Source organism: Artibeus jamaicensis, unplaced genomic scaffold (assembly GCF_021234435.1).
Source record: "Artibeus jamaicensis isolate MK-2021 breed Jamaican fruit bat unplaced genomic scaffold, CSHL_Jam_final contig_511, whole genome shotgun sequence".
Classification (NCBI taxonomy): Eukaryota; Metazoa; Chordata; class Mammalia; order Chiroptera; family Phyllostomidae; genus Artibeus; species Artibeus jamaicensis.
The window spans coordinates 2,450,571-2,474,275 of NW_026521866.1; positions in this window are offsets into that span (position 1 = coordinate 2,450,571).

Consider the following 23,705-nt stretch of genomic DNA (forward strand, 5'->3'; position numbering starts at 1 on the left):
TGGTTCACAGGCCCACACTCAATCCACTGAGCTATACCAGCCATGGCTTAATTCTAATGACCTTTTAAAAGGAGAAATCATTACTTCACATTAAAAAACACTGTGGGATCACTGTTTTTGTTTAATGAAGTATCTTTACAGCCTCTCCAACAGGCTAGGCTGATCCTTTTCATTCTGTCTTCAGCTTTCCTCCTCAAGCTTGTCCCCTAGTGGTTGCATAATGGCTTTCACTGCTCCAAAGATCCTGCGCTCACTTAACAACATCAGAGGGTGGAGAGACAGAATGACTTCTTCTCTGACTTTTGTTTAGTGTGGGAAACTTTCCCCAAGACTATACCACCACTTCCATTACTTCTTGTTGACCAGACATCATCACATGCCCACGCCCAAACCAAGGCTGGAAGGTAAATAGAATACCAGGATTGTCTTAAACTGAGAAGGCTTTTACCCTGGGACAGGAGTGGACTCATGTTTTCCTAAAGTGCTTGGCATCTGAAAGAAATCCAAGCACTATTACTAAAGTGGGTAAACCAACAGTAGCGACTGCCACAACCAGCCTGATCATTGGCTAGCTACTGGCTGAGGGTAGACAAAAAAGCCTATTTGACCCAGAAATGAAAGAAGATTCTTTTGTGATCTAAGCAGCAAAATTGGGTGATAGGTCTTAAATGTTCTGTATCAAAGGCACTTTCAGTTCTCCTTGGTGGTATTTAGCTTTTGAAGAGTTAGTAACTACTATTAGATCTATTAAGACATATATATCCTCTCCCCCCAAGAAAAATTATTCACAAATTCATACATATAAAATTTTACATATGATTTCAGAGGGTCATGAAATTCCTGAAGCACACTTGCAAACTAACTTGGGGTGCATACCTAGGCTTTCTGGTGAGGACCCTTCAAGCTCCTCCAAGCCCTTTTCAGTCACTTAAATAGCAACTAAACTGCTGACTGAGAAAAAAATGTGGTCCAGTTCAGTTGTTTCTGTTACCCATATTCCTGGAAGAGGTTTATCTATTGAATCAACTATTCAAGGGAAATCCCTAAATTGCACAAGAAAAATTTCCATTCTTGTAGCTGGTACTTAAAGTATTTTCATACAACTTCCCTCAAGCTTGTAAATGTGCTCTGCAGAAATGCGCTCAAGTGAAATGACTTTCACTTGGCTTCTACCTCTACAATTTATCTCAACACATAAGTTTGGAATTTACACCCTTGGCCTTGGGAGACATTCCTAAATGATTTGCCATCTGATGACTATTGTACATTGTCTGTAAAGCTATTGTTCAATGTGTTGGAAGATGATTCTCCATGGATTTCTAGCATTTCTTCCCATCTTACAATATAAGGTTGGACTGCATTTATTCTAAAGTGTCTTTAAAAGGATGTTTCCATAGTGAACAGTGTTAGTACACAAAGACAGCGTCTCCCTCTGGAGCAGTGGGCAATCATGATTACTCTTCAGCACATAAGGTCTGGTTTCTCACTGTTCAGGCTCCCATCCACAGTGCAACCCTCTGTGTGTTGCAGGCATTACCTGCTCCTCTTTGTGTCCCTCTGGGTAAATCAGGCTCTGGGAACCAGTGCAAAAAAATACCAGTTCTCTGGTTATTGCTGTTTCTGTGAGTAATGAAGTCTTTTGTCTCTGGCCCAACAAACTTGTGTCTTCTGTTGGCATCCTGAAAACTGTGACTATTAAATTGTTAGCTTGTTAGTACAGTAAAATCTCATATCTTTCAAAATTTTTGACACTGCTCCACATTTATGAATACATATGGTTACAGAATATATTGCCTGTAAAAACCTGTCCTTTCCCTACAAAACAGCTTGGTTTTTTAATTCATTTTTTTGCATTCAATTTTAATTATTTTTATGATACAACTATCAAGGGTTTTTTTTTGCCTTAGCTACTAGGAAGCTCAATAGTGAATTAATATTTAATTAAAATGACCACATCTGTGTAGGCTTAGAAATAATTATCTTTTATTTGGTTATATATCATCTTCAGGTTAATATATCCATATTCTTCGAGTAAACAGGTAAGCCTTATAGAATGGGAAAAGGAAACCTTCCTTCTTGTAAGTGCTAAATTAATATACTTCCTCGTAAGTACTAAAAGAATAAATAGCTAAAAAGATGACTAACCTGGAGCATTATTACCTAGTCATTATTTAAACAATTATTTCAGTTGAAAAATGCCATTGGCCCTGTCCTTTCAGAGCAGGGACTCTGTGCAGGGAGATGCTAGGGTGAGCCACACTCTGGAGTGCACCCGAGGTAGAGGGGTACTGATGGTTCTCAGAAACGTGGGTTTACAAGGCTACTCAAGCCAGCAAGGCTCTCAATTAAAATAGAAGGCCAAATAAGGAGTTTCCCAGACAAAAAAAAAAAAGCTTCAAATAACACACCTCCTCCAAACCAGCCCTACAACAGATGCCAAAGTGTCTGCTTAAAAAAAAAGAAAGAAAGCAAGACAGAGAGGAACACAGCTAAGAGGAAGTAAAATGGCAATGAATAAGTACTTGTCAATAATAGCCTTAAATGTGAATGAACTAAATGCTCCAATCAAAAGACATAGAATAGGTGAATGAATAAGAAATCATAACCCACATATATGCTGCCTACAAGAGACTCACCACAGAACAAAAGACCTGCACAGACTAAAAGTGAAGGGTTGGGGGAAAAAAGAATCCAAGCTAAAGGGCAGAAACAAAAAGCTTGAGTGGTATTAATCATATCAGACAAAATAGATTTAAAACAAGGGCCATCAGAAGGGACCCAGAAAAACACTTCATAATACTCAAGGAAAGAATCCATCAAGAAGACACAAATATTAAAAATATATATGCATCCCACATAGGACCATCCAAATACATAAGGAGAATCTTTGGAGACTTCAAGAAAGATATTGACAACAATACTATTATAGTAGGGAACTTTAATACCCCACTGTCAAAAACGAATAGATCTTCCAAACAAAATATCAACAAAGATATTGTGGCATTAAACAATGTCCTAGATCAAATGGACTTAACTGGTATATATAGAGCTTTTCACCCCAAAGAAGCAAAATACACATTCTTTTCAAATGTACCTGGAACATTTTCAAAGATAGACCACATGATATGACACAAAACAAGCCTCAACAAATTCAAGAAAATTGAAATTATATCAAGCATTTTCTCTGACCACAAGGGACTAAAACTAGAAATCAACCTCAAGAAAAAAAACTCAGGAACACTCAAACTCATAGAAATTGACTAGTATGTTATTAAACAATGAATGGGTCAAGATTGAGATTAAAAAAATCCAAAAGTTTCTGGAAACAAATGAAAATGGACTCACAACAATCCAAAACTTATGGGACACAGTGAAGGCAATCCTGAGAGGGAAGTTCATAGCAATACAGGTCCAACTAAAAAGGATAGAAACATTTCAAACAAACAACCTAACCCAATGCCAACAAGAACTCAATGAACAACAACAAAGACAGCCCAGAGCTAGTAGAAGGAAGGAAATGACCAAGATCAGAGCAGAATTAAATGACATAGAGACTAAAAGCACAATCCTAAGGATCACTGAATACAGAAGCTGATTCTTTGAAAAGACAGACAAAATCTACAAGCTTTTGTACAGATTCTTCAAGAAAAAAAGGACCCAAATAAATACAATCAGAAATGAAAGAGGAGAGATTACTACTGATACCACAGAAATACAAAGGATTGTAAGAAATTGCTATGAACAATTAATTGCCAAGAAATTTGAAAACAGGGGTGAAATGGACAAATTTCTAAAACCATGTAATCTTCTAAAAGTGGATTAAGAAGAAGCATAAAGCCTAAACAAACTAATAACAGCTAGTGAAATTGAAGCAGTAATTAAAAAAAAACTCCTGCACAATAAAATTCTTGCTTGAATAGTCTCTCAGGAGAATTTTATACAACAGGAAGAGCCAACCCCTATTCTTCTCAGACTATTCCAAAATATTTAAGAAAAGGGAAGAATACCAAACTCTTTTTTAATTTTTTAAAAATTTATTTAATTGTTGTTCAAGTACAGTTTTCTGTCTTTTACTCCCATCCCAGCCTCCCAGTGCTCACCACCTCCCTCTCATTTCCACCCCTCTTAGTTTTTGTCCATGTGTCCTTTTATACTACTTCCTGTAAATCCTTCCCCTTTTCCCCTGAAATCCCCTCCCTTCTCCCCTCTCCCCTCTGGTCACTGTCAGCCTATTCTCTATTTCAGTGTCTTTGGTTATATTTTCCTTGCTTGTTTGTTTTGTTGATTAGGTTCCACTTATAGGTGGGATCATATGGTATTTGTCTTTCAACGCCTGGCTTATGTCACTCAGCATAATGCTTTCCACTTCCATCCAAGCTGTTGCAAAGGGTAGGAGCTCCTTCTTTCTTTCTGCTGCATAGAATTCCATTGTGTAAATATACCATAGTTTTTGGATCCATTCATTTACTGATGGGCACCTAGGTTGCTTCCAGCTCTTGGCTATTGTAAATTGTGCTGCTGTGAACATTGAGGTGCATAGGTTCTTTTGGATTGGTGTTTCAAGGTTCTTAGTATATAATCCTAGCAGTGGAATTGCTGGGTCAAAAGGCAAATCCATTTTTAGTTTTCTTAGAAAACTCCATATCGTTTTCCATAGTGGTTGTACCAGTCTTCGATCCCACCAACAGTGAACTGGGGTCCCCTTCCCTCCACAACCTCTTCAGCACTTGTTTTTTGCTTTGTTTATGATGGCCATTCTGAATGGTGTGAACTGGTATATCATTGTGATTTTAATTTACATTTCTCTGATGGCTAGTGATGCTGAGCATATTTTCATATGTCTCTTGAACACTTTGCATGTCCATCTTGGTGAACTGTCTGTTCAGCTCATTTTTCACTGGGTTGTATTGTCTTCCTGGAGTGGAGTCAAGTGAGTTCTTTATCTATTTTGGAGGTCAAACCCTTGTTCAAGGTATCATTGGCAAATATGTTTTTCCATACAGTTGGTTCTATTTTAATTTTTATATTGTTTTCTTTAGCTTATTATTTTGAGGGGGTTCCATTTGTTTATTCTTTCCTTTATGTCACTTCTCTAGGGGACATATTAGTGAAAATATGATGGAATACTGGAGATTTTCCTGCCTATATTTTCCTCTAGAACTCTTATGGTGTCACAATTTATATTTAAGTCTTTTATCCACCTTGAATTTATTTTTGTGTATGGTATAAGTTGGTGATCTAGTTTCATTTTTTTCCATGTAGTTGTCCTGATCTCCCAACACCATTTGTTGAAGAGTTTATTTTAATTCCATTTTATGCTGCTGCCCATTTTGTCAAATATTAATTGACCATAGAAACTTTGTTTATTTCTGGGCTCTCTTGTATGTTCCTTTGGCCTATGTGACTGGTTTTATGCCAGTACCAGGCTGTTTTGATTACAGTGGCCTTGTAATACAGTTTGGTATCAGGTATTGTGATCCCTTTTACTTTGTTCTTCTTTCTCAGAATTGCAGCAACTTCTTGAGATCATTTATGGTTCCTTACAAATTTTCAAAGTGTTTGTTCTATGTCTGTGAGATATGCCATTGGTACTTTAATAGGTATTGCATGGAATCTGTAAATTGCTTTGGGTAGTACAGACATTTTGATGATGTTAATTCTTCCAATCCATGAACATGGTATATGTTTCAATTTGTTTGTGTCTTCCTTGATTTCTTTCTTCAGTGTTGTGCAGTTTTCTAAATAGAGGTCTTTTACCTCTTTGGTTAGGTTTATTCCCAGGTATTTTATTTTTGTTTTTGCTGTATTGAATGGGATTCTTTTCGTGATTTCTGCTTCTACAGAAAGTTTCCAGAAACTTTTGTATTCTTTTTATCTCAATCTTGACCCATTCATTGGAAACGGCAGCATGCTGTTTAATCTCCATGATTTTGAGTGTTTTGGTTTTTTTCCCTTGGGGTTGGTTTCTAGTTTCAGTCCCGTGTGGTCAGAGAAGATGCTTGGTATAATTTCAATTTTCTTGAATTTGTTGAGGCTTGTTTTGTGTCATATCATGTGGTCTATCTTTGAAAATATTTCATGTGCATTTGAAAAGAATGTGTATTTTGCTTCTTTGGGATGAAGGGCTCTATATATATATCAGTTAAGTTCATTTCATCTAGGGCATTGTTTAATGCCACAATATCTTTGTTGATATTTTGTTTGGAAGATCTGTCTGTTTTTGACAGTGGGTGTTAAAATCCCCTACTATAATTGTGTTGCCATCAATATCTTTAAGTTCTCTAAGATTTACTTTGTATATTTAGGTGTTCCTATGTTGGGTGCATATACATTTACAATGTTTATGTCTTCTTGGTGCATTCTTCCCTTGAGTATTATGAAGTGACCTTTGGGTCTCTTTTTATGGCCCTTTTGCTGAAGTCTATTTTGTCTAATATGAGTATAGCTACCCAAGCTTTTTTTCCCCTGACCATGTGCTTGAAAATTTTGTTTTTAGCTCTATACTTTCAGTCTGTGTAGGTCTTTTGTCCTGAGGTGGGTCTCTTGTAGGCAGCATATGTGTGGGCCATGCTTCCTTATCCATTCAGCTACTCTATGTCTTTTAATTGGAGAATTTAATCCACTTACATTTAAGGTTATTATTGATAGGTACCTATTCATTGCCATTTTTGTACCTGTGTTCCTCTCTGTCTCTGTCTTCTCCTTTCTTTCCTTAGAGCAGTCCCTTTAGCATGTCTTGCAGAGCTGGATTGATGGAGCTGTATTCTAGACTTCTTTTGTCTGGAAAGCTCCTTATTTGGCCTTCTCTCTTGATTGAGAGCCTTGCTGGGTAAAGCAGCCTTGGTTGCAGGCCTCTGGTTCTCATTACTTGGAGTATTTCTTGCCATTCTCTTCTTGCTTCAAGCATTTCCATTGAGAAGTCAGCAGCTAACCTTATTTGGGCTCCCTTGTATGTTCCTTCCTCTCTCTCCCTTGCTGGCTTTAAGATTCTCTCTTTATCTTAGAATTTTGCCACTTAAATTATGATGTGTCTCTTTGGGTTCCTCTTTATTGGGACACAATGTCTTTCCTGGATTTCTGTGACTTTTTCTCTCATCAAATTAGGGTAGTTTTCCATCATTAGTCTTTCAAATAGGTTTTCTATCCCTTGCTCTTCTTATTCTCCTTCTGCTATCCCTATTATTCGGATATTATTACATTTCGTATTGTCTTGCGTATCTCTTAATCCCTCTTCATTCTTTCTGAGCCTCTTTTCATTTTCTTGCTTTTTCTGGGTGTTTATTCTACTTTGTCCTCCAGCTTACTGATCCCATCTTCTGCTTTATCTATCCTGCTTTTGATTTCTCCCACTGTGTTCTTCAGTTCAGAAATTGTATTCTTAATTTCCTCTTGACTTTTGTTGATAATTTGTATTTCCTTTTTCACGTTGATACAGTTTGCAGTAAGTTCATTGTAGTTCCCCTGTAGCTTTTGGTAGATCATTGTAAGCTCTTGAACTTCTTGATAACCAGGGCTTTGAATTCAATATCTGATAGTTGAGTTGCCTCTGTTTCATTTAGCGCTCTTCCTGAGGCTTCTTCTCCTCCTTTCATTTGGAGATTGGTTCTTAGTCTTCCCATTTTTTGTGAGACTCTTTGTTAGCTTCAGCTTCTTAAATTGATTTGTTCTGGCTCCCTGGGTTTATGGTGTGAACTGCTGTGGTAGAATACCTGTGAGATTCAGTGATGTGGTCTCCTTGATCTCCCAAGCTCACTGGTCTTGGGCTTTCCTTTAAGTTGGCTGTGTGTCTGTGTTTGTGTTTTGATCATTTTTGTGTTTTTCTTTTTGGGGTCCTTCCCACCATTTGGTTAACTAATGGTCACTCTGTCCACCACCTCTTGTCATTTGTTGTCCTGGTGAAAGCAGGTTGTGTTGAAGCTAGTTATTCCATGTGCACAAGATTTTGAGGATTCTCTTTTGTTCTTGTTCAGTTGTTTGTACTGGGTAGTTTCTCCACTATTTAGTTGTATATCCGATAGGTCTTGGATTGAGGTTGGTGTGGTTTCCCCTCCCTCCTTCATGTTCTTCTCTTATTATCTGTTGGTGGTTCTTTTGTTGTTGGGTTTCCTCTTCCAGTGGGTATCCTGGTGTTCACTGCTTTCACTTACTCTTTTTTTGTGATCAGTTGGAGGGGAAGGCAAAATTGTTTATGACAGCAGGAAAGTATTCCATGACATTTACAGTAGCAGCCGGTAGAGAAGAGATAGAAGATCCTTGGCTATGTATAGTGTTAATTGTGATCTTCCACCCAACTAGCACTTTTTAGAAAGGATGGGAAGAAGATAAGACTCTTGGGGAGGGAAGAATTGTGGGTTGGATCTAGAAAGCAGTGAGGTTGTTGGAGGTCAGATTCTAAGGTAAGGTGAGAGTAAAGAATAGTAAATAGGTGTAGTGTGAGGTTGTGGGAGGTCAAATTCTAAGGTAAGGTGAGAGTAAAGAATAGTAAATAGGTGTAGTGTGTGAGAGAATAGAGTTAACCACTACAGTAATAGAGTTTAAGAAACTGTGAAATGGGCTAAGATCCAGGAGGGGTGGTGTGAACTATTTACAATTGTATGGAACAGCTATTATTTACAATAATATTAGAGCAACAATTATATGACAGAATCTATGTGATCTGGATAACATGAATAGGGGGTATAGAACTTTGAATAGTGTGGTAAAAGAACACAAGTGACGTGAAGGATACTAAATTAGCAATACACCGTGGAAAAGAGAGCCGAGGAAAACTGTCAAATGATACAATATAACCAGCCAAACAAAGAAGACTATACAGAAAGAAGAGGAATACAAAAATACTATTAAACTAAGAGATGTAAAAATAATAAAAAATAATAATACAAATATGCAGTAGTTTGTAGTTTCTCTGCAATAGCAAAGTAAAATCTGTCTCACTGTCTCAACTGTTTGGATGTCCTATCTTTGAGTCCAACTCTGTTCATTTCTGAGTTCCAAGTTTTTTATCTCATTATTGGTTATTTTTTTTTAAGGCAGGAGAAGGGAGGAAGAAGAGCTAACATTGGCAAGAAAGGAAGGAAGAATAAAACAAGAAAGAGGGAAAGAGAGGAAAAGGTATCAAAAGATAAAATAATAATACAAATTTAAAAATAAACCACTTCTTGTTGCTTTCAAACTGTCAAAACCAGTTATTCTGGTCTTGCTGGCTGCGGCAGACTGAGGGGTGATTGGTTTAGCTTTTCTTTCTCCTGGATGTGTACTCAGCCAGTCTTGTGAGCACTCTCCCAACAGCCAGTCTGGTGCCTCTCCTGAGCACCTGACATGGGGATCCAGGTCTTCTTTAGAGCACTCTTTCCTCCGGAGGGTCATTGCCATGGTCTGGGGTGTGGTTTGGCTTGCACACCAGCCAGGCTGCCTGGATCCTGCAGGTTTGGGTGCAAACCCTTCCCAGTGCTATGGGGAAATACAGGGCCTTCCATGCAATCTCAGGGTTGTTGCCCGACTGGGTGGGGAGTAAGCCCTGGTAATTTTTTTTAATGGGAAGATTCAAGAGCTGTGCTGCATTGGAGCGATCCTTTCTAAAAGAATTGACTCTTCCTTATCTATGCAGATATTTCTATTTTAGTACCAGTGACTCTAATATGCTTAGTACACAATAAGTTTCCCCAGAGTCAGAGTATTGCCCTTCTTTTTGTGTCCCCAATGCCTAGCACATACAGAGCTTGCCTTCAGTCAATCTCTTCATACAGTATGAGGAATGACTGAAGCATAGTGAACCCAGATGAATGAAAATGAGGGAGGATATACTTCCCAAGAAAATTAATGAGCAAAGAATGGACACAAGAGTATAGTTGGGCAAAGATAAGAATAAAAATGGTAAATGGGGAATGATTCCATGGGGAAGGAAACTTTAAAATATAGAAGGCAAGAGTCACCATACGTTTTTTTCTGCGTTATACTCTGCTATGCCCCCAAAATTGGGTGATTCCCAAAAATAGTCTTTCTCAGTTCATTGTATCTTACAGCTTCCCACCCACATGGGTATATATTTCCATTCTTGGACCTGGACTAGAAATTTCAAAAAGAATTATCATGCCCTTTATTAACTATAAAATAAAAAGTTTTCAGGATGAGAGCCTCCGTCTTTCTATGATCCCTCTAACATGCTGGGCCTCCTTACATTACAGGCAACATTTATACCCATAATACTCTCTGAATGCCATACCTGCACTGCACAATCTGCACAGGCTAAGGGACTCAAAACTCATTCACTCTCTCTTCTTAGCACTTGTGATTTCATGTAGTTCTCAACCCCCACCCCTGCAATGGAGCATATTGGCAACATCTAGAGTGCAAGGGCCACAGACCTGAGTACAGGTACAATCAGTGCAACTGTACTGCCAAAGGCCTCCCTGTACCCAAGGACACAGATAGAATTCAGCAAGAATCCCAGCCCATTTGTGTCATGTGAGGCATGCATGTCCTTCCCAAGGACTGTTATGGACAAAATACAACTCTTCCACAGTTTTCCTGATGGAGAAGAAGGGTCAGGTGCCAATTTCCTGGGCCTAAACATTCTTCTCCACTCTCATTCTCTTCCTCTGCAAGTGCATCCTTTATCCCCATCCAGACACTTTCTGCCTCATTTTCTGGAACATGAAAAATCTGGAAGCTTAGGTTTTCTTGATCATTCCAGCAGCCTGAGACACTGGGACTTCTGGACATTCCTATTCAGCCCTCTCCCTCTTCCATCATCCTCCCCTTCTACTTTAATTACGCCAGTACAAACTCAATGAATGGGGCACTAGAGAATTTCTATGTGGGAGTGACTTTACAGGCAGCCACCTAAAGAATGGGGCAGTGCTGGGAAAGAAGGCTTGAAACTGAATCTACAGAGAAAGCAGGCAGGTCTTATTCAGAGAGCACACTGGGGGAGCAAAATATGAAAAGCAGGACTGAACTAAGATGGCATCAGTACTGTCAACATGCACCATACAGCAGTGATTCAGAGGGATGATATAACTCCTGGAGTATGCGCAGTACAATGTGGTAGAAAACATCTGCTTACCTAAAAGGTAATACCACTCTCTCAGAGCACACACAGTAGAGCAACAGAATCAACGTGTGCTTATTGAGGTGGAACAAAACAATGTGTTAATCAAAGGTTGGTGCAATATCACATCACACAAGATTATGAAGGCAAAGGCCTTTGAATAGACAGCTGAGGCAGCTGAGAGGAGCTGAGATGGCTGCAAGACACTCTGCTGCTCTGATCAACTCTGTTCTAGCTGACTCTGAAGCTGTCATTGATTGCCTTGCAAGATGCTTCCTCGCTGCCTCTCAGGACTGGACCTGATCTGGACTCTTGGGACTTGCGTTCGTTATTCCCAAGTTCTTATATGACATTATTGCTGATTATTTCTGAGTGATTACTATTGTTATTGGGATATTATAGATTTGGACTGAAAGTGCATTTATAAAAGCTGAGTGAATAACATAGTCACCTGTGTTGACCCACTGTTATCCTTGGAGTCATTGTTAACTGTAGAACTTGTGGCTGTATAGGCTGCTTAGCACCTCCAGTCCTTAGCAAAAGGCTGGCTTATGGAAAAGATTATAGTGCAAATACTCATGAGGTTAGAGTATCACTCATGAGATCAGGCATCTGATCTCAGCCCAGAACGGTATAGGTCTCTATTGATCTCCCTCTCTTTATAATTGCTTGTCAGCAATTACAATGTGTGTCCCAGCACTGTGGTACACATATTGTTGATATTCTAGCAGGAATACTAATTAGGAATCCTAATTAAATATCAGGCTAAATCTTCTAATTACTAATAGGCACGCGTATAGACAGCTCACCAGGCTGAGTATTGGCCTGAGGCCTGACCTTCACTTCTCTCTTCTCTCCTATCTTCAACAGCAGCCTATTGAGAGAAAGCTTGATAGATGATAGATTGTTTGCTTCATTTATTCACTCTCTTGGCAATCACTTATTTAATTATGCCTTAGGCAAGATGCTAAAAATATGAGTGAATGAGACAATATCCCTACTTTCCCAAAGAAGCCCAATGGGAGAGAGACCAGTAAATAAGCAGTTATGATGGCATGAGATAGTGCTGTGATGAAGGTGGTCATAAGGTGCTGAGAGCCCCAAGAGGAGAGGCCACACTCAGTTTTAGGGATCAAGGAAAGTATTTCCAAAGGTGTTGGTTTTTTGGACAAAGTTCCAATTGGACCTAAATTCTGATACCCTTCAGTGACCTCCTTTGTCTCCTAGGCATCCATTTTTGAAGTAAAACAGAATGTTTCTTTGGAAGCAGTGCTTGCCCTGGTCAGACCATATTCCACTGTGCTCTCATGCTTGAAAATTTAGAAGTGAGTTTTACAAGAGGTGTGCACATACACCAAGATGCAAAATAAAGTGCTGGATGTGTCCAAACCTCTCTTAACATCCATTTTTTGTTTCTTTCTAAACATGAAGAGGCTTGGACTCTCTTCACATTGAACATGGTCAGACACATGGACCCTCACCTGATATGCGTGTCAGTCACTGTCACAAGAGGTGGTGGGGCACAGCCTTGCTAACTGGTTCACTTTAGCTTCATGTGATGCATCACCAGTAGCATGAGCCCACAATTTTACAATTATATTACTTAGATTTAACTGATTCTATCAAAAAATAAAGACAAAAACAAAAAATCAGAGTAAGACAATTCTCAAGTGAACAAAAAAGTGGAGGAGCTAACACTCCTAACCAGAGCCATATTTGCAGTTTTAAAAAAAATCCATTTTATACTAACCTTTATAAAGTTCTATTTCACTTAAAATGTATAGTATACAAAAATATGCCTGTTCAACAGAACATTCTCAAATTTATAAATAAATAAATTCACAGTATGTATGATTTAAATGTTTCATTGGTAGCGATTTTTCATTAAAAATGCATTTGGATCCCTAGTTTAATTTGCAATCCCCACCTCAAAGTATGCAGCTCTTCTGTCAGGTAGCAACTGGCATCCTGACTAGCTGACTTCCGCTTACCTCTCCCCACTGGAAGTCCTGGCATGTGCATGTTATACCTGGGGCCACACCAACTATGAAACAGGACACAAAAACAACGTCTTAGATAAACTGCCAATAGAAATCCAGAGAAACTCCTTCTGTTTTCCAGCTGAAATTCCACAGTTATGAAAGCAACAGAAAACTTTACACCTCCCTGGATGTGGTGGGTCACTGTCCATTTCGGGTGATGGGCATGCTGTTCATTTCTGCTGGAAATTGTCTCTAATCCTCTCTTTGATTTGGCTCCTAGTGGTTTGCAGTTTGGAGTCCTGCCTTTTACAGAATGGAAGCCATGTAAAAGTATCACAATCTACGTTGTTTCTGTTCTAAACTATGAATTCATTGGCACCCATCCAGACCAAACCTCAGCCCTGATTTCCTCAATATTTGGCTCACATTTATAAACCCCAGAAAACCTCCCAGCTAATCTGGCTTGAATATAAACTCTCTTTACCCACATTTTACACAGCTCTGTTTTTAAAACCAACAAGTCTGGAATAGAGTGCTCATGAATCCCCTAGCTTCCTTCCAGTTGTATTATATGTAACTTGTGTATTACTTGTTTTTTTAAAAAAAGGAAGAGTACATGATGATTCAAAGTGAGTAAGTTAAATAGAACTGTAATGACTTGGCAATCATTTCGAAGTTGCAACAGTGAATCATTGTAGATCGAGGTATATATTCTGACAGAAACATGGAGCATATTCACAAAATCTTCCCACAAAGTTTCTTTTAGAGCTTTGCACTGCAATTTGTTAAATGTTCTCTTTCATTTTGCGTAGAAAAGATCTGATCCCTTTCAAAATAAATACTCTAATGCTTTCTACATATTAACTTTTTAAAAATCATACATGTTTGCAAAAGTCCCAAGTAGAAGCAATATTTGCACATGGCAACATGTCACACAGTTTGCATCATGACATTGCACAGTTCACACCACCTGTGAAGATTTTTGGCTCTCTAATGAATGCTTATATTGTATGTACAGGAGAAATATGCCATGTATATTACACCCTATAAATGTAATACAGGAAATTAACATAAAGGCATTTGCAAAGTTTAAGTTTATATATCTCTCTCCCACGAAGGGTCTCAAGACTTGACTTCATCCTTGATTCACTATGCAGAGATGCTTCATAAATACAAGTGTTGATTCTGCAGCATGACTATTATGCTCTCATTACATGGAGATAAAGTCTCCATTTGTTTTCTTTTCCTAATATTTATTATAGCACCTGGTACACATAAGCAAGAGTTGGTGGTCAGACCACTGGCCAAATTCAGAGACTAAGGCATAAGAAAGTGTGTGTGCTGCTGTCTCCCCTGTGAAGCCGGATAGAGAAAAGAGGGAGAGGAGTGTTCCATTGAAGCTCCTTGTGCATGTGCAGTCTTCCTGTAACTGGCTAGTGACTAATGCTCCCAGCTGGGTTCAGCCTGTGGTTCAGATACATGCAGAGGGGATAGATTGAAAGGGAAAAAGTGGTGTAGTTTTAGGTCCAATGGCTGCCAGGCCACATGATCAAGGGAAGTGAGTCTTAGGTCATGCATGAGATAAGAAAAAAGAGGAGAAATAAGATAAATTTATGTATACCACAGACTAAAAGCAAAACCCCTTTTTTCTTCATTTTTTACTATATTTTATTGATTATGCTATTACAGTTGTCCCATTTCCCACCTTCATTCCCCTCCACCCTGCACACCCTCTCCTACCCACATTCCCCACTTTTAGTTCATGTTCATGTATTATAAGTTCTTTAGCTTCAATGTTTTCCATACTATTCTTGCCCTCCCACTGTCTATTTTCTACCTACCATCTATGCTACTTATTCTCTGTACCTATTCCCCCTCTCTCCTCCTCCCACTCCCCAGTTGCTAACCCTCCATGTGATCACCATTTCTGTGGTTCTGTTCCTGTTCTACTTGTTTGCTTAGTTTGCTTTTGTTTTAGGTGTTGTTGTTAATAATTGTGAATTTGCTGTCATTTTACTATACATGTTTTTTATCTTCTTTCTCTTAGATAAGTCCCTTTAACACTTCATATAATAAGGACTTGGTGATGATGAACTCCTTGAACTTGACCTTATCTGAGAAGCACTTTATCTGCCCTTTCATTCTAAATGAAAGCTTTGCTGGACAGTAATCTTGGATGTAGGTCCTCGCCTTTAATAACTTAGAATACTTGAATACTTCTTTCCAGCCTCTTCTTGCCTGCAAGGTCTCTTTGGAGAAATCAGCTGACAGTCTGATGGGAAGTCCTTTGTATGTAACTGCCTTCTTATTTCTTGCTGCTTCTAGGATTCTCTCCTTCATTTTAATCTTGGCTAATGTACTTATGATGTACCTTGGTGTGTTCCTCCTTGGCTTCAACTTCTTTGGGACTCTCTGAGCTTCCTGAACTTCCTGGAAGTCTATTTCCTTTGCCAGACTGGGGAAGTTCTCCTTTATTATTTGTTCAAATAAGGTTTCCACTTGTTGATCTTCCTCTTCCCCTTCTGGTACTCCTATAATTCAGATGTTGGAATGTTTAAAGATGTCCTGAAAGTTCCTAAGTCTCTCCTCATTTTTTAAAATCCTTGTTTCTGCATTCTTTTCTGTTTGGTTGCTTCTTTCTTCCTTCTGGTCCATTTCATTGATTTGAGTCCCAGTTTTCTTCCCATCACTATTGGTTCCCTGTACATTTTCCTTTATTTCAGTTAGCATAGCCTTCATTTTTTCATCTAATTTGCAACCAAATCCAACCAATTCTGTGAGCATCCTGCTCACCAGTGCTTTGAACTGTGCATCTGATAGGTTGGCTATCTTTTCCATGCTTAGTTGTATTTTCTCTGGAGCTTTGATCTGTTCTTCTGTTTGGGCCATTTTTTTTTGTCTTATCCTGCCTATTATGTATGAGGGGCAGAGCCCTAGGTGTTCACCAGGGTGGGGCAACTCAGTTGGTGGGTCGTGACTATGTGGGGGTGGGGTCTGAGAGGGAACAATGGCACTTGCTCCTCTCTCTGTTGGATTTCAGTCCCTTCGGCCGAGTCCCCCAAGCAAAGTTGTCCTTTCTGGTGCTGATTCCTGTGTGGGTGAGTTTGTGTATGTTCTAGGACCCTGTGGGTCTCTCCAATGAACTCTCCTGTGAGGCTAGGAGTCTCTCCCAGCACCTTAGCTCCCACAGGTATTTTCAATCGGTGTTTTGAGGCTTTATTTCCCCTCACCGGGACCCTGCATTACATGGTATGTCTTGCTCCCCAGTTTTGCCTTGTTTATCTGCACAAGAATGTGGGACCACCTGGTCTGCCAGCCACCTTGTGCACCCTGCCCTGCTTCACAATCACTGCCTCGCTAGGTCTGCCCATTGCCACCCCATGCCTGGGGTCTGCCAGCCACCCCCTGCGTGCCCGGAGTTTGTCAGCTGCTGCCTTGCACACCTGGTACCACTGTTTTTTTGCTGTAACCCATCTCTTTCTGGCCATCCAACTCCACCCTACCTACTGGTCTGGTTGAATGTGTCTATTTTAACTCCTTGGTTGTCAGACTTCCACACAGTTCAATTTTCTGTCAGCCTGGTTGTTATTTTGTTTCTAAATTGTTGCTGTCCTTATTTTGGTTGTGCCAGGAGGCACAGTGTTTCTACTTATGCCTCCATCTTGTCCAGAAGTCCAGCAAAACCCCTTTAAACTGAGATTTAGAAACTGAGCTGAGAGGGTGGGCATGTCTTTACCTACCCAGGTTATTTATGTAAATACTATCATTTTCACAACAAATTGCACAATCTTCCATTTTACATTATGGTATAAGAAGTAGATACAGACTTTTCTTCTGTGTGAAGTTCTCAAGAAACCATTGCCGTTTTCAAAGCCTTTCTTGATTTTCAACCTTAGTTTCTTTTCACAAATCAGGCAGCAAGTTGAAATTCTAATTTCTCAATTTAATGAGAGACCATTGGAGTGATTCATCTGGAAGATAAATTGAAATGTCTTATAATTAATTCATAGCCTTACCTTACTATCTTTAATTATTTAACAACTACGGCCATTTGTTGAATCAAAGAAACCATACATTGCCATGTTTACTCTTATTTTATGTGGGTCTAAGAAAAAGAATACACTTACAACTGTAAGAGCTTTTACTGAAAGGTGCACACCAATTTCAGAGGTGTTAAGTGTGAAAATGTATGTGACTTGGAATTCATGAGACAGTATAGTTGTTGAAGGTCTATTGGATGCCAGGTATTGTCAAGACTTGTTATTTTTTAAAATGGAATTTACTGCCAAATCGGACATGGGACAAAACCACATCTTTAACACCATCAGATCTTCCGTGGACTCTCTTTACTCTTTCCATTCATAAAGACAAGTTAGTCCTTTTTGCCTGCTATGTTTCATAAACAAGCAAGTAGCTAATTATATATATATGAAGGTAGCACAAATCATCAAAATAGCAAGCGCTTGAATCCTATGGTGCTGGAAATCTTATGGAACCTAATTTAAATGATTCCTCGTTGATTCCTGTTTGTTTGCAAATACACTTCTTGTATTTATTCCTTGTGAATAAAGAGCACAGACTAGTTTATTTCTAGAAAAACAAACATGCGCTGTTTAACAGATGGCAGTACGCTGTGACCAGAGAAGAGAGACTATATTGAGCAGAATCCAGATGGAGATCGCACACTCTGAAGTAGGATTTTAAAAGTAGATTGTTATCATCTACACTTCCTCAGAAAGGACCCTAACCCACTTTGCTTACCAGATAATGCCTGGAGGAAAGTTTTGCCTTGAGTGTCTTAACTTACCATTGATGCCCTGAGACCATTTCTGAAGGTGATCAGGACAGCTAAGATAGATGGGCTCTGGGAGGTGTGTCTGTGATGTCTCCAATCTCCAGTGCACTAAACCCTGAGGACCCATTCTGTATGCTTAGTCATCAAACCCCAAGCTATTGACAGCCCATTCAATGAAAAAGAATCAATTCCTTTATCCCATTTTTCTCACATCAACCTCCTTACTGTAGTGACAGCATTGGTTAGGATAGCTCTTCATCTCATGATCCTAAGCTATTTCATTTTCATTTTGGTTATTTAATTTGTTTTTATTTTAACATATTCTTTGATTCTGATATTTGCAGCACTGGAAGTTTACTGGGAGTGTTTTCTATAAAAGTGATTTGTTTACTAGTTAGCCAAAGTATTTTTATCCTTATTTCTCAAGTACAAGATTGGCTGACTTATTTTAGTCTTTTTATTTCTCCTTACAATATTTATACCTAATAATGCCTTACATGTGTATTATGCTTTGCAATTCCCAAATGCTTTCTCATACATAATTATATTTGAAATTAATTTAAAAATTTTGTTCGGTGACTCACCAGAGCCTTTTAGGCATAAAATTTTTCATTTCTATATTCATTCTTAGGGAGGGGAAGAGGAAATACCTTCATTAATTGCCATTACATTCTATTGTAAATTTTAACACAAAAACAGAGACTTAAATACTCATAAAACATGAATTTAAATAAAGATTATAATTGGGAAGTAGAATAAAATCTATTCTCTTATATAAATGACTAGAATAATTAAATTTTATTCAAATGTCCAAAAAGAAAATATTAAAACCAAAAATGATACTTGTTTGAGTATGATAGCAAGAAGTTATATTTACATTTTTTATTGGCAATTATTGAATTTCCATGAGCAAACTAAGAAACAAATGCAAATTTTATTTCCAGTGAAACTCAGGGGCACCTGAAATTACAAACCATAACATGAAAAGAGGATTTTCCAAAAGAGGCAGATGGAAATGGGGGGAGTACAGGTCTCAGAAAGGATTGGGTTTTAATTATAAGAAGTCCTTAGGCAGCTGGGCAATAATATTAAGTTATTTATAGACTTTTTCACATTAAATGATACCTAAAGGAAAGGAAGTTTAATCCAAGAAATGTTCTATCTGTCAAGGATGAAGAACAGGAAAAAAGTTGGTTTTTTTAAAAGATTTTATTTATTTATCTTTAGAGGGGAAGGGAAGGAGAGAGGGAGACAAACATCAATGAATGGTTGCCTTTCGTGTGTCCCCTGCTGGGAACTGGCCTGCAGGGAACCGGCTTGCAACCCAGGCATGTGCCCTGACTGGGAATTGAACCGCGATTGTCTGGTTCCCAGGCCCGCGCTCAATCCACTGAGCTACACCAGCCAGGGCAGGAAAAAAGTTTTGAACTTTAGAAAGAACTCTGGTAATATTGTTTCCATGCATCCTTCCTGGGGGTTTGGCATAAATGTAGCTAAAGGATCAGTTTGAGTTTTGTCTCTATTTAACTAATGGAATAAGACTAAAACCATCTGGGGATTATATTTTCAAATAATCAAAAATAGAATATTTATATAATAAATATATAAATACATCAACATTTGTTTACAAATATAAAACAAATGTTTTAAATATAAACATTATAAATATAAATATATTTTATAATGTATTTATAAATATAAATATTTGGTTTTAAATATAAATATTACAAAGCCAAAAATGTAGAGACATTAAAACTGACAGAGAAGTGGAAGGTGGAAGATAGTGTCAGTCCACTGATTTCTTTATCTGTAATAATTGAAAGGCTAATAATCAAGGAGTAGAGGTATAATTCCATTTAATGGTATAACTATGAATACTAGCACTGATGAGATAGTCAAAATATCTAAAAGGGTGATAGAGAAGAGAAAGGGAAATGGGGAGAGAGAAGAAATAAGAGGAAGCATAGCTTCTCTGTGCATAAAGGTAGGTAGAATAAACTTATCTAGAAAAGAGTGTCAAATTGAATAACAAAGCAAAACAGGTGAAAGAAATGAATACTTAAAGTTAATCATTAGAAAATAAAGATTATACAAATAGTGAAAAAAATGAAAGAACTTATTTTTAATAAATATTTTGAAAACCTTTTTAGCTTAAAATTTTCTGCATATACAATAAGAAATGATGAAAGGAAAAGTACCACACATATAATTAAATTAAAATAACAAATTAGGGGGATCCAAGATTGAAGAGGAGTTGAAGTTACACTAACCTCCTCCAAGGACCAGTATGAAATTACAACTAAATTGTAGAGGAATTACTCAGAACAAACAACTGAACAATAGCCATAGACAGACAGAAAAATCAGCTTCAGCGGAACATGACTGGTAGAGAGTGTGGTAGAGAGTCAGGAACACTGGGCACTCACAGGCAGCAGCCAAAGCACTAGAGGGATATTTAAGCAACCAGTTGGATCCCCTGAGAAGGGGGTCTAAACCCTAAGTTGGGATCCCCAGCCGAAAGAACCAGAACCTTAAAAGTACACAGATAACATCCAGTGGCAAAAAGTGGCAGGGTTGCTTTCTGCCATAGATGGATGGCTGGAGATACAGAGAGCTCTTTAAAGAACCAGCGCATAAATTTTCATTTGCAGCCACTTATCCTGGGCTCTGGCAAAGGCGCAGTGGGGCAGAGTGGACTAGAGCCATCTGAGGAGAGACTGGAGACAGAGGCTTTGGGGGAAAAACTGAGAGATTAGCCACCAGGATCCTGGTGCTGAGTCATCCTCCATTCTGCATGAGCCATCTTGCTCAGGTAGACCACTGGCCTCCCAGTGACAGCAGCCTGACTGGAAGCAATAGCCCCACCCTTGGGAGGGACTCTGCCCTACCCTGTGGTGCTTAAGCTTGATTGTTGAGTGCATACTCACTAGATTAGCAACTGAAGGAGTCAGCCACAAAGAGTAGATCCCTGGAAGACTTGAACAGGCTGCCTAAGACCAGATGAGATCACCATCTGACATCACCAGAGGTGGATCCAGAAAAAAAATCACAGTGGTAAGTAAATACTAGATGTGATTGAGATGTAATCCATCATAGTCTTCTCCATGATTTGCAATATTTTCTTTCCTACATAGCTTTTTGACATTTATTTCTTGTCCTTCAAGATTGTACATATTAAGTCACTAGATTTTATACTACAGTTTCTTTCAATTCACACATTTGCCCCTCCCTACTCTTACTCAGTTTACCTTCTTCTTTCCTCTTATTATTTTTATTTCAAATTTTGTTTCCTCTCTTTCTACAACTTGTTTCCATTCCACACTATAACATTTCTTCCCCATCCAGCCCCTGAAAACCAATTTTTTGTCAATGGTCTTCTCATATTCTTTTTCTTGCTTTTAAAATACCTGCACTCTCTCTCCACCTTTAGAAATCTTTGCTTGTTGGTTATGAATAAGATCGTTGTTATTGCATTCTTTTTCAATTTTATCTTTAGATCTTCAATAATTTTGTATGTCAAATCTCAAATTTTATCATTCCCCTCTCCTACTATTTTTTGTCTCAAATTTCAATTTTGCCATCTTAACCTGTTTTTTTAATCTTTCATCCTGCCCTTTTCATTGTTTTCTTTTCCTTTTTGTTTCAAACTTTAATTTTATCCAGTCTTAGCCTGGTTTTCATTCCTCATTCATGGTATTTTCCCCCTCAACCACAGCAAAATTACTTCCCTTTCCTCTAGATATCTCTTAAGCTTTTCTTTCTTTTTTACCTCTTATACCCACCCCATCTATATTAATTTTAGCTCATTTGTTGTTGATAGTGCTGTGGTGGACCTTTATCTCCAATTTGGTTCCTATTTGTATTATTTATGTACATTTTCCCCTTTTTCTTTCTCTCATTTTATTGTGCATTATTTTAATTTTTATTTCAGCCTAATACTATATGCTTCCCTTCTCTTACTCTATTCAGCCTTTTCATTCCCTTTTTTTATTTAGATGTAAATTTTACTTTCTCTCTTCTCATTGCTCAAATTCCCAAATCTTAATTGTGTTTCTCCCTTTACCCTTTTAAAATTCTTTTTCTTTCAGTAGGTCTTCACATATTCACCCTTCTTTCTTATAATAGTCTGAATTTCTTTACACCCTTATTAATATTGATTCACTTGTTGTTCATAATGGGAGTTACTTTTGTGACCATGGGTTTGTTTCCTGGGCTTCATGATTTTGTTGCAACAGCACCTGCACAATAGCAACAACACATGGTGGGTAAACAGACCTTCAGTCAACCAGCTGAATGACCCAACAGCAATCAAAATTCAATGATATCCAGAGAGACAACATAAACAACATAAAGGGCATCCCAAGAGCATAGTACTAAGACAGGGAGTCAAATGGATCAATTTAAGAAGCAGAAGCAAACAAGAAAGTCTCCCCAAAAATAAGAAGACAAAGAAACAACCCCCAATTGAAGGAAAAGCGGAATCCTCAGAAAGAATGCTAAATGAAATTAGAGGCAATTGAACTATCTGACAGTGAGTTCAAAACAATGGTTATAAGAAAGCTCAATGAGCTCAATGAGAATTACTGAAGACTACAGGGAAGCTACAAGGAATTTACTGCAAAATACAACAGCATGAAAAAGGACATAGAAACTATCAACAAGAGCCATGAGAAAATGAGGAATATAATTTGTAATTTGAAGAATACAGTAGAAGAATCAAAAGCAGGCTAGAGAAAACAGAGGATTGGATCATAAGCAGGAGAACAAGGTAGAAAAAAATCTCAGAAAAAGCAAGAAAAGGGAAAAAACTCAAAAAGAATGTAGAGGGGTTAAGGGAACTGTAAGACAACATGAAATATAACAACATTCATATAATAGAGATACCATAAGCAAAAGAAGAGGAGAAAGTAGTAGAAAACCTGTTTGAAAAAGTAATTATGGAAAACTTTCCTAATTAGGTGAGAGAAAAAAATCACACAAATCCTAGAAACACAGAAGGTCCCAATGAAGATGAATCTAAAGAGGGTGACTCCAAGAAACATTACAGCTAAAATGGCAAAATTCAAAGACATAGAATCATAAAGGCAGCAAGGGAAAAACAGGAAATCACATATAAGGGAGCTCCAATAAGGCTAGCAACTGACTTCTCACCAGAAACACTACAAACCAAAAGGGAATGGCAAGAAATATTCCAAATAATGAAAAACAAAGGCCTGCAACTAAGACTACTCTGCCCAACAGAGATCTCATTTAAAATGGAAGGCATAATTAGTTTCCCAGACAAAAGAAAGCTCAAATAATATACCTCCACCAAACCAGCATTGCAAGATATGCTAAATAAACTACTTTAAGAAGATGAAGAGTGAGAGAGAGAGGAACACAGATCAAAGGGAGAAAATGGAAATATATACGTACCTATCAATAATAACCTTAAATGTAAATGGATTAAATGCTCCAGCCAAAAGACATAGGGTAGCTGAATGAATAAAAAAACAAGACTCACACATTAGCTGCCTACTAGAGACCCACCACAGAACAAAAGACCTACATAGTCTGAAAGTAAAAGGTTGGAAAAAAATATTCCAAGCAAATGGACAAGAAAAAAATAAAAACAGGGTAGCAATACTCATATCACACAAAATAGGCTTCAAAACAAAGCCCATAAAAAGAGACACAGATGGACACTTCATAATACTCAAGGAAAGAATCCATCAAGAAGATATAAATATATATACGCCAAACAGGAGCACCCAAATATATAAGGAAAATCTTGAAGGACTTCAGGAAAGTTATAGATACCAACACAATTATAGTAGAGGATTTAAAAAACTCCCTTTCAACACTGGGTAGATATTCCAAACAAAATACCAACAAAGAT